The sequence below is a fragment of the Kogia breviceps genome, chromosome 10, assembly GCF_026419965.1.
Source record: "Kogia breviceps isolate mKogBre1 chromosome 10, mKogBre1 haplotype 1, whole genome shotgun sequence".
NCBI lineage: Eukaryota > Metazoa > Chordata > Mammalia > Artiodactyla > Physeteridae > Kogia > Kogia breviceps.
In genome coordinates this window covers 62,036,592-62,048,893 of record NC_081319.1, presented here as the reverse complement: position 1 = coordinate 62,048,893, position 12,302 = coordinate 62,036,592, and the positions used below count along the sequence as shown (strand labels likewise).

The following is a 12,302-nucleotide window of genomic DNA, read 5'->3' as shown; positions in this document are numbered from 1 at the left end:
TTCTGTACGAATTTGTCCATTTCTTCCATGTTGTCTATTTTATTGGCATATAGTTGCTTGTAGTCATCTCTCATGATCCTTTGTATTTTTGCAATGTAAGTTGTTACTTCTCCTTTTTCATTTCTAATTCTGGTGATTTGAGTCTGTTCCCTTTTTTTCTTGATGTGTCTGGCTATTGGTTTATCAATTTGGTATCTTCTCAAAGGACCAGCTTTTTGTTTTATTGATCTTTGCTATTGTTTCCTTCATTTTTTATCATTTATTTCTGATCTGAACTTTATGATTTATTTCTTTCTGCTAACTTTGAGGGGTTTTTTGTTCTTCTTTCTCTAATTGCTTTACGTTTAAGCCTACGTTGTTTACTTGAGATGTTTCTTGTTTCTTGAGGTAGGATTGTATTGCTATAAACTTCCCTCTTTGAACTGCTTTTGCTGCATCCCATAGTTTTTGAGTCATCATGTTTTCATTGTTATTTGTTTCTATGGATTTTTTTATATCCTTTGTGATTTCTTCAGTGATCTCTTGGTTGTTTAGTAGTGTATTGTTTAGCCTCCATGTGTTTGTATTTTTTACAGGTTTTTACTGTATTTGATATCTAGTCCCACAGCATTGTGGTCAGAAAAGATACTCAATATAACTTCAATTTTCTTAAATTTACCAAGGCTTGATTTGTGACCCTAGATATGATCTATCCTGGAGGATATTCCATGAACATTTGAGAGGAAAGTGTATTCTGCTGTTTTTGGATGGAATGTCCAATAAATATCAATTAAGTCTATCTGTTCTAAAGTGTCATTTTTACCTTGTGTTTCATTTTGTCTTTTCTGTTTGAATGATCTGTCCTTTGGTGTAAATGGGTATTAATTACCCTACTATGATTGTGTTACTGTTGATTTTCCCTTTTTTGGCTGTTAACATTTGTCTTATGTATTGAGGTACTCCTATGTTGTGTGCATAAATATTTACAATTGTTATATCTTCTTCTTTGATTCATCCCTTGATCATTATGTAGTATCCTTCTGTGTCTCCTGTAATAGTCCTTTTTTTAAAGTCTATTTTGTCTGATATGAGAATTACTACTCCAACTTTCTTTTGATTTCCATTTCCATGGAATAAATTTTTCCATCCCCTCACTTTCAATCTGTATGTGTCCCTAGGTCTGTAGTGGGTCTTTTGTAGACAGCATATATACAGGTCTTGTTTTTGTATCCATTCAGCCAGTCTATGTCTTTTGGTTGGAGCATTTAATCCATTTACATTTAAGGCAGTTATTGATATGTGTGTTCCTATTACCATTTTCCTAATTGTTCTGGGTTTGTTCTTGTAGGTCTTTTCCTTCTCTTGTGTTTCTTGCCTACAGAAGTTCCTTTAGGATTTGTTGTAAAGCTGGTTTGGTGGTGCTGAACTCTCTTAGCTTTTGCTTCTCTGTAAAGGTTTTAATTTCTCCATCAAATCTGAATGAGATTCTTGCTGGGTAGAGTAATCTTGGTTGTAGTTTTTTCTCTTTCATCCACTTTAGATATGTCCTGCTACTCCCTTCTGGTTTGCCGAGTTTCTGCTGAAAGATCAGCTGTTAAGCTTATAGGGATTCCATTGTTTGTTATTTGTTGCTTTTTCCTTGCTGCTTTTACTATTTTTCTTTGTATTTAATTTTTGATAGTTTGATTAATATGTGTCTTGGTGTGTTTCTCCTTGGATTTATCCTGTGTGGAACTCTTTGTGCTTCCTGGACTTGATTGACTATTTCCTTTCCCATATTAGGGAAGTTTTCAACTATAATCTCTTCAAATATTCTCTCAGACACTTTCTTTTTCTCTTCTTATTCAGGGACCCCTATAATTTGAATGTTGGTGTGATTAATGTTCTTCCAGAAGTCTCTGAGACTGTCCTTAATTCTTTTAATTATTTTTTCTTTATTCTGCTCTGCAGTAGTTATTTCCACTATTTTATCTTCCAGGTCACTTATCCGTTCTTCTGCCTCAGTTATTGTGCTATTGATTCCTTCTAGAGAGTTTTTAATTTCATTTATTGTGTTGTTCATCAGTGTTTGTTTTTTCCTCTTTAGTTCTTCTTGGTCCTTGTTAAATGTTTCTTGTATTTTCTCCATTCTATTTCCAAGATTTTAAATCTTGTTTACTATCATTACTCTGAATTCTTTTTCAGGTAGATTGTTTATTTACTCTTCACTTATTTGGTCTGGTTGGTTTTTACCTTGTGCCTTCATCTGCTGCATGTTCCTTTGTCTTCTCATTTTGTTTAACTTACTGTGTATGTGGTCTCCTTTTTGCATGCTGCAACTTTGTAGTTTCCATTGTTTTTGGTGTCCGCCCACAGTGGGTAAGGTTGTTTCAGTGTGTTGTGCAGGCTTCTTGGTGGAGGGGACTGGTGCCTGTGTTCTGGTGGTTGAGGCCAGATCTTTTGTTTTTGTGAGCAGGACCACATCCAGTGGTGTGTTTTGGGATGTCTGTGAACTTATTATGATTTAGGCAGCCTCTCTGCTAATAGGTGAGGCTGTGTTCCTGTCTTGCTAGTTGTTTGGCATAGTGTGTCCAGTATTGTAGCTTGCTGGTCATTGAGTGCTGTAGGTCTTAGTATTGAGATGGAAATCTCTGGGAGAGCTTTCACCATTTGATATTACATGGGGCTGGGTGGTCTCTGTTGGACCAATGTCCTGAACTCGGCTCTCCCACCTCAGAGGCTTGTGTCTGACACCTGTCTGGAGCATCATGACCCTGTCAACCACACAGATCTGATGAAAAAGGAGGGGACTGGTGCCTGTGTTCTGGTGGCTGAGGCTGGATCTTGTCTTTCTGGTGGGCAGGACCACGTTACTGGTGTGTTTTGGGGTATCTGTGAAGTTAATATGATTTTAGGCAGCCTCTCTGTTAATGGGTGGGGTTGTGTTCCTGTCTTGCTAGTTGTTTGGCATAGGGTGTCCAGCACTGTAGCTTGCTGTTCATTGAGTGGTGCTGGGTCTTAGCATTGAGATGGAGATATCTGGGAGAGCTTTCACCATTTGACATTATGTGGTGCTGGGAGGTCTCTGGTGGACCAATGTACTGAACTCGGCTCTCCCACCTCAGAGGCTCAGGCCTGACACCGAGCCAGAGCAGCAAGACCCTGTCAGCCACATGGCTCTGAAGAAAAGGGAGAAAATAAAAGAAGGAAAGAGAGAAAAAATAAAATAAAATAAAGTTATTAAAATAAAAACATTATAAAATATTATTAAAAAGTAAAAAAAAAAACAAAAAAGAAAGAAGAGAGCAACCAAACCAAAATACAAATCCACTAATGATAACAAGTGCTAAAAACTATACCAACAACAACTACAATAAGACAGACAGAACACTAGTTCAAGTGGTAAAAGCAAGTCTATACAGACAAAATCACACAATGAAACATACATATACACACTCACCAAAACAGAAAAAGGAAAAAGATATATTTTTTATAAAAAGGAAGAGAGCAACCAAATCAATAAACAAATCTACCAATGATAATAAGCTCTAAATACTAAACTAAGATAAAAATAAAACTAGAAACAAATTAAATGCAGAAAGTAAACCCCACGTCTACAGTTGCTCCCAAAGTCCAGCTCCTCAATTTTGGGACGATTTATTGTCTATTCATGTATTCCACTGATGCAGTGTACATCAAGTTGATAGTGGAGATTTAATCCACTCCTCCTGAGGCTGCTGAGAGAAATTTCCCTTTCTCTTCTTTGTTTGCACAGCTCCTGGGGTTCACTTTTGGATTTGGCCCCACCTGTGTGTGTAGGTCACCTGGGGATTTCTCACCCATAGAGGATGGCGTTAAAGTAGCAGCTGATTAGGGTACTCTGGCTCACTCAGACCAGGGGGAGGTAGGAGTATGGCAGTTATAATTGGAATGTGGGGTGAGCTTGTGGCAGCAGAGGCCAACATGATGTTGCAAAAGCCTGAGGCGTGTCCTGTGTTCTCCCAGGGAAGTTGTCCCTGGATCACAGGACCCTGGCAGTGATGGGCTGTACAGCCTCCTGGGAGGGGAGATGTGGATAGTGACCTGTGTTTGCACACAGGGTCTTGGTGCAGCAGTCTTAGCAGCAGCAGCAGCCTTAGCATCTCATGCCCGTCTCTGGTCTCCATGATTATAGCCGCCCACTTCCATCTCTGGAGCTCGTTTAGGCAGTGTTCTGAATCCCCTCTCCTTGTGCACCCTGAAACAATGGTCTCTTGCCTCTTAGGCAGTTCCAGACTTTTTCCCGGACTCCCTCCCAGCTATCTTGGCACACTAGCCCCCTTCAGGCTGTGTTCATGCAGCCAACCCCAGTCTTCTCCCTGGGATCTGACCTCCAAAGAAGCTGGAGCCTCAGCTGCTAACCCCCACCTGCCCCAGCAGGTGAGCAGACAAGCATCTCAAGCTGGTGGGTGCTGGTCGGCACTGATCCTCTGTGCAGGAATCTTCCTGCTTTGCCCTCTGCACCCCTGTTGTGGTACTCTCCTCCATGGCTCTGAAGCTTCCCCCCATGCCCCACACAACCCCCTGTCTCCTCCAGTGAAGGGGCTTCCTAGTGTGTGGAAACTTTTCCTCTTTCACAGCTCCCTCCCAGAGGTGCAGGTCCCATCCTTATTCTTTTGTCTCTGTTTTTTCTTTTTTCTTTTGCCCTACCCAGGTACATGGGGAGTTTCTTGCCTTTTGGGAAGTCTGAGGTCTTCTGCCAGCATTCAGTAGGTGTTATGTATGAGTTTTTCCACATGTAGATGTATTTCTGCTGTATTTGTGTGGAGGAAGTTGATCTCCGCCTCTTACTCCTCCACCATCTTGAAGGTCCCCCTGACCTTGATTCTTATGCTTCTTAATAAATATCATTTCAATAGGTAATAGGACTACCTGTAAAAGAATTTTGTCTTTGTGTCTGCAAACAATTGACAAATTGTTTTGTTCTCAGTTTCCATTGTATAGAATAACTAAAGAATGAGGAGGAGGAGGTGGAGGTGGAAGCAGGGAAGCATGATTCAGTCCATAATTCAAGACATATATTTTAAATGTGTGAAAACAAAATCAGGATTTAAATAATCAGTGTTGTAGTCAAAAGAGCTCAAACCAAGAAACCTCTCTAATTTCCCTTTTTACCCTTATATGTTTTTGAGATAATTGCCTTAAATCTTTACATGTGCTCTTTATCATGATGTGGAGAGCTATAACTTTCTGTCTCTGCCGTTTCTCTCTGTGTCTGTCCCTCACTTTCTCATACACACACACACACACACACACACACACACACACACACACACATAATTCATCCTGCCATCTGTTCCTCATTCTTTTTCCATTCCAAGATGGAGGAGGGTGAAGGCATGAACGTAGCTCTCTTTAGGCGTCTCTTCCATGACCCATCCAGGCCTTAGTTAAGGAGAAAGACCTTCCTGAATCATGTGGCTACAAACTCTACCTGGAAAAATGTGTAAAATTATAGATTAAATACTGAAGAAAGGACATTTCCTCACCTTAAATAAAATTTGGAGCATTTTCTAAATATTGCTTATGCACTTAAGGACATAAAAGTCATTTCAGACTTCTCTGTCCATGTTTAGAACTAGACTTAAGGTGAAAAAATTGTAATTTCTTGTGCATATAATTAGCAGGCAAAAATTCTTAGTCATAACATCAAAATAAAACTAGTGTAGGGCTTCCCTGGTGGCGCAGTGGTTGAGAATCCGCCTGCCGATGCAGGGGACACGGGTTCGTGCCCTGGTCCAGGAAGATCCCACATGCCGTGGAGCAACTAAGCCCGTGAGCCATGGCCGCTAGGCCTGCGTGTCTGGAGCCTGTGTTCCGCAATGGGAGAGGCCACAACAGTGAGAGGCCCGCATACCGCAAAAAAAAAAAAAAAAACTAGTGTAATTTGAAAGTGTTATCTTCACAATATTGTAGTTCTGTGTTTTGCATTATCAGCCATACTGATACATTGTAAATATGAGCAAAACAGGTAAAGTCCTAAAATTTCACTTTTCTCTTCTTAAAATGAGTAAGACAATGCTACTAATTTATTGGTTAGTACAATTGTATCTGTTTTCTATTTTTGCATGACAAACTTAGTAGCTCAAAACAATATCCAGGGACTTCCCTGGTGGCACAGTGGATAAGACACTGTGCTCCCAATGCAGGGGGCCTGGGTTCGATACCTGGTCAGGGAACTAGATCCCACATACATGCTGCAATTAAGACCAGCACAACCAAATAAACAAATAAATATTTAAAAAAAAAAAAAAAAACAATATCCAATGGACATTGTGGTGCATGTGTCTTTGCAGCACTATTTACAATAGCCAGGTCATGGAAACAACCAAAATGTGCAGCGACAGATGAATGAATAAAGAAGATGTGATACATATATACCGTGGAATATTACTCAGCCATTAAAAAGGAGTGAACTTGGGTCATTTGTAGAGACATGGTTTGTACATGTGGACTTAGAGATTGTCATACAGAATGAAGTAAGTCAGAAAGAGAAAAACAAATATTGTATTAATGCATATATGTGGAATCTAGAAAAATGGTACAGGTGAACCTGTTTGCAAGGCAGAAATAGAGACAAAGATGTAGAGAACAAATGTATGGACACCAAGGTGGGAAAAAGGGGGTGGAATGAATTGGAAGATTGGTATTGACATACATACACTAACATGTATAAAATACATAACTAATGAGAACCTGCTGTAGAGCACAGGGAACTCTACTTCTCTGTACAGTAGAAACTATAACAAAATTGTAAAACAACTAAACCTTAATAAAAACAAACAAACAATACCCATTTCTTATCTCACAGTTCTGTAGGTCAGAAGCCTAGATGGGCTCAACTATGTTTTTTGTTCAGAGTCTCACAATTCTAAAACCATGGTATCAGCCAGGCTCTGATCTCATTTGAAGTTCAGAGTCCTCTTTCAAGCTCATGTGGTCATGGAAGAATTTAGTTTCTCAGTTGAATAGAGTCTGAGGCCCTTGATTCCTTGCTGATGGTCATCCAGGAGTCACTCTCAGATCCTGGAGGCCACCCATTTCCTTACCATGTGGTTCCTCAAAGCCAGCAGTGAATCCTCTTCATGCTTTGGATCTCTCTGGCTTCCTGTGTCTGTGATCAGATTTTTAAAAGACTCATGACTAATTCAGGCCTACCTGAATAATACCCCTATCTTAAGGCCAGCTGATTTGAAATTTTAATTACAGCTGCAAAATCCTTTCACGGCAGTACTGAGATTAGTGTTTGATTGAATATTGGGAGAAGTTGTGTGTACACCAGCAGCCAGGAATCAGGGATCATCTTAAAATCCTACCCACTACAAGGACCAAATGGGATCTGTAATGCAAGGCTATAAAGCCATTTAGCAAACTTCTTGGAATATACAAACACTCATCATCATCACCATCGTTGTCACCACAGTTATCATCACCAAGAGAAGAGGGGGAGCAGTGACACCTTAAATCAATTTTGGCTGAAATGCAGCCAAATTAAATAAGTCTAAAGGGCTGCTCACTGGTCTTCTTTCTTTATCAGATATAATGTCTCTGAATTATCAGTGTAAGTAGAGAAACATGGAGGCAGATATAATTGCACTGGACATTGTTCTAAATACTACTCAATCATTAATGGTCAACATAAGTGTGGTCACCTCCTCTAGCAAGCTCTACTGCCATTTCCTTCTTTCTTCTATCCCATCTTAATTCGGGAACACTTCTATTCTTTTAGGACCATCTGCTTTCAACATATTTTGTTCTCCAAGTAGCATTTGGACCTCTTAAGGATAAAACAAATGCCTATCATCCCCAGGAAATATCCTGGTAGGGCAAACATGCTCTGAAATTATTAAATAGATGCACTCCTGCAGACAAGTAGTTAACATGAAGGAAATCCAGCACATGCACCCAGGATGTCCTAAAAGACAGTTGAGTGTGCTATGGCAACAGAATCTAGGAGCTCATGATATTTAGATATCCATGAAAGCAATCTGCATCAGGAAACAGAGCCATAGTCACACGTGTTTAGAAGCAGGAGTGCTGTCCAAGTATGAGGGACTGGCTAGAGAAAGATGGTGTCCCAATCCTAAGGGGGAACAATTTAAAAAGTGAACTTCCATACAAGGATATGGGACAGAGATGCCTAGGTCAGCAACAGGGGTGGACACATGAGAGCTCTGTCCCCTACCTACAGCCAGGACAGGCCCCATATCTGAAGAAATTAGTAGATCCAGTTGTTAAGTAGAGAAAGGTCAGAATCAGGAGGGTCCTGAAAGCAGCACATCAGAGTAAGATTTTTTCCAATTAAAACTAACTTTAAAGGAGGGAAACGCAGAAGAGCCGACAGTACTATTCCATAACTGTCCAGTGTAGAACCAGGTTAATTTTGAACATAAGGATTCTAAGACACAGGTAGCATTTACTTTTCTGCTCATGGGGAAGGAACTGGGGAGAAAAGGCCCAGTGGGTAGGAGCAGTTGTGATCACCTCACTGAGGTTTCTTGTGTTAATAGTGAGAGAAACTGCCTTTAAAACATATTTTTAGACAAGATCACTTGACTTTCTATTCTAACAATACAATATGTAGTTATGTGCAGTTCATCTGAATAGGATTTGCATCACAAAAACATTAAATTAACCTCTTAATCATTCCCTTTGTAAAAGGTTTATGCCAAGGTTAATCAGGGACCAAGGACTCTGTTTCTTATCTCAAAGGATAAAGAACTTAGAGACTTAGGATAAAGAACTTGTCCTAGTTCTTTATGACAAGTCCAAGCAGCATCAGCACAATTCCAAACTTGAGTTCAGGATATTAAAAATGTCCTTTTGCTGTCATTCTTATAGGTATATTATAAAGGAAATCTTATTACTTAAAGATGTGTGTGTATATATTGGCATACACATAACTTAGATACTCATATGTTTTGATTAATACACATAACTTACTACTTTATAACTTCCACAGGCAATAATCAACACTCACAAATAACATTTTCATAGTAGTGTTGAGCCACAATGGAATTATAAAGTGTTGAAAGGAGAAGGAGATGGAAATAGAGGGATGAACAAAATAAGGATTATATACTAAAACCATCTTTACTGCCTATTCAACTATTTTTTTCCTTATAATATTATATTAGTACATTCCATGCCTGAATGGATATAAAAGTATAAAGAAATAGAATCATAGTAGTGCTGATGAACACTTTGGATTTATATGTCAAGAGATTTACTTGAGAAACTCTAACTGGAAGGGAATTAATGGAAAGGTAATAAACCAAAAGAGGTTTTCTGATTATGTGCCTTAAAAAATGTTTGATTTCATGTTAGAAATTCTAAGTCATTGCTTTGTTTCTTTAAGGTGTTGTAATGATAGTACTCTCTCTTGATTATCTTATTTAATATATACATTATTCACAAAACCATGAAAAAGAAAAATACTTAGTAAGCTTAGAAATAAAAGTATTATTTTTAGGTTAGAGCAGTGGGAAGCTGCAATGAAAAGCCCTCAAGATATTCAAAATGTTGAAAAGAAAGGAAAAAGCACCATTTCTATAGCTTATATCTATGACTCCTTATATCTCCACTGCTTATTTAATGCTTTTTAAAAAATGTATAGTGTCTTGGAAAAGATACTTTGGGAACAAAATACTGTAGTGCTAAAAACTTACTGTACCGTAATTCATGATTGATGCTGCAAAGTCCAGTAAAAGAATACCAAGTCTCGTAGAAAACGTTTCAAGTACAGATTAGTTTTCCACTTTGTCTTTTGACTCTATTTTTGATGGCTTCAAATATTCCACAAAAATTGAGAGTAAGGTATCAGTCTTCATTGTCAATTCATCCTTCTATTCATTTTCAGTGAATTTTAACAGTTTAACATTACAACTATTGACTATTAAACAAATATATTGAATACCTTTTTTTTTGGTCTTATACATGCATTAGTATATGTCTATATACACTGCAGGTATATAATACTTCAAAATGTATACAGTTTTTTGTTTAAGATAAAACTACAGAATAATAACTGAAAATCATAAAAGTATAGTTTCCAATTTTATCTTTTAAATATTAAATAAGCTAAAATGCTTAATTACCCAAGACATTAACATAATAAGAAAGAAAAGATAATTATTTGCTTTTATCATGATTGTGGTACCAAGTAGAAGGACTGTAAAATTTATAATTTAGAACTCATTCTAATATCATAAAGTTCTGTAGTTTTTTTAAGATTACTGTAACAGACAATATAAAATGCATTCATACTGGAAAAACATTTATGTTTTATAGTTATGGACTAACTATACTTTTCTTTGACCAAACTAACCATAACTAATCACTCTTTTCTAATGATGTTACATGGCTTTAAACAAATTTCACTGGTACAAAATCTGGCCTTGTATCTTCTTTGCTGTTTTGGTAATAAGAGAACAGATTAAGCACCTTCATGCTCGAAAACATAAAGATGAAATAATTCACATTGTACAGGGATCTTTGTTTCTGCATTTGTATGTTTCTACTCATATGCAAAATGAGCTGTGCACATAGGCTTGCAATAGTGTGATAGGGATGCATCAGAATGACCACTCTGGAGAATGACATTAGCATCATGGCAATGTAAGACATTCTTCCTTTTTATCCCCCTTTTTTAAACAACAAAGTAGATATCCACCCACAAACAAAAGTGTCCTTGTGGGTGTTGTGGGATCTACCACCATATATATGCCATGGGACCTGGGAGGAGTCTCACTCACCTATGCATCCAGTAATAACCAGACAGACCTCAGTATAGAGTGTGGAACAAGGGGAGAGAGTGAACATGTCCAGAGCCCTCTCATCCAGGTTTGGGAAAAACAAACCTGGAGAGTACTGACCTGGGCAGATACACACACATGATGGAGAATTTGCAGAAATCCGGCCTTCCTTAGGGGATATTCCAGCATACCACTGGAGGAAATAAAATGTGAGTTTGGTCACAGGGGAGGCAGTAGTAAGAGAAACGTTCCCAGTGCTGTCCTCACCCAGGGAAACTGCACTGGACTGCTCTCTAGCAGCACTGACCTCTCCGGCAGGGGAAGAGGAGAGCAGTCAGTGATTGCCTGGCTATTGCAGTGTGCAGGACACAGCTGGAGAAAACCACTTCCTTCCAGCAGCACCAAGAGTATTGAGGTGGGACCTCCATGACTGGGGGGAGGGAGGAGATCTGGAAAGAGGTAGATAAGGGACTTGCTTCCTGCTGACTGTACTCAGCAAGACATCCACCCATGAGCCTCTGGGAGTACCATGCTTGGTACCATCCCACTGACTCCACAGGCCTGTGGGCAAGGTTCAGATGGCTAACCCTGCCCTTCCCCCTATTTGGCTGCTGGCTGTTAGTGTACTTTCCTGAGCACAGCAGCAAAAGAGCTCCTGTAGACAGATAGTGCAACCAGAAACAGACCATGGTCTGTGGGCAAGGGAGAAACCATCTTCTGAAACATAAGCAAAATCCAGAGTAGCCTGCCTGGTGATTTGTAAGAGCGAGAGAAGACATAAAAACTTAAGGATCATGCCAAAAGAGAAAGAAAGTATAGTAGAACAGGTGTACCAACACCCTATATAATATATAATATATAATAAAGACACCACCGAATAGAATACCCCATCTGAAGGCAAGAAGCAAAGATTTGAGAGGGGATCAGCTACTTCAGATGTGAAAGTAGCAGCACAAAACTATGAAGAATGTTTAAAATTAAGGAAACATGCCATCACAAAGAGAAAATAATATTTCTCTAATAACCAAACTCAAAGATGCTAACTTTGTAATGTCACTGATAGAATTCAAAATAACTGTTTTGTAGAAACTCAATGAGCTATGAGAGAACTCAGAAAGACAGTACAATGAAATCTTGGGGAAAAATACATGATTGAAATGAGATTTTCCCAAAGATATAGAAATCATTAAAAAAAGAACCAGAGATTCTGGAGTTGAATAACACAATGAATAAAATAAAATATGCAATAAAGAGAATCTGAAGTAAAGCGGAGCAAAGGGTAGAAAGAATAAGTGAAATAGAGGGCAGGGGTTTTGAAATAATCCAGTTAGAAGAGAAAAAAAGAAAAAAGAGCAAAAATGGATAAAAAAGCCTAAATGATCTATGGAATTTCATCAAAATTAAAAACATTAGAATAATTGGGATTTCAGAAGGAGAAAAGATAGAGAAGTGAACAGAAAATGTATTTAAAGAAATCATACCTGTTAAATTCCTAAACCTGGGAAGGGAATTGGACATATTAATTTACAAAGCCAGTAGATCACCCTATTA

At 38.5% G+C, this 12,302-nt stretch overlaps 1 protein-coding gene across 6 annotated transcripts in view; it reads left to right on the top strand.

The window, feature by feature from the left end:
• KHDRBS2 (KH RNA binding domain containing, signal transduction associated 2) overlaps window positions 1-12,302 on the top strand; it is a 769,555-nt gene that overhangs the window by 550,817 nt on the left and 206,436 nt on the right. The window lies entirely within an intron of this gene.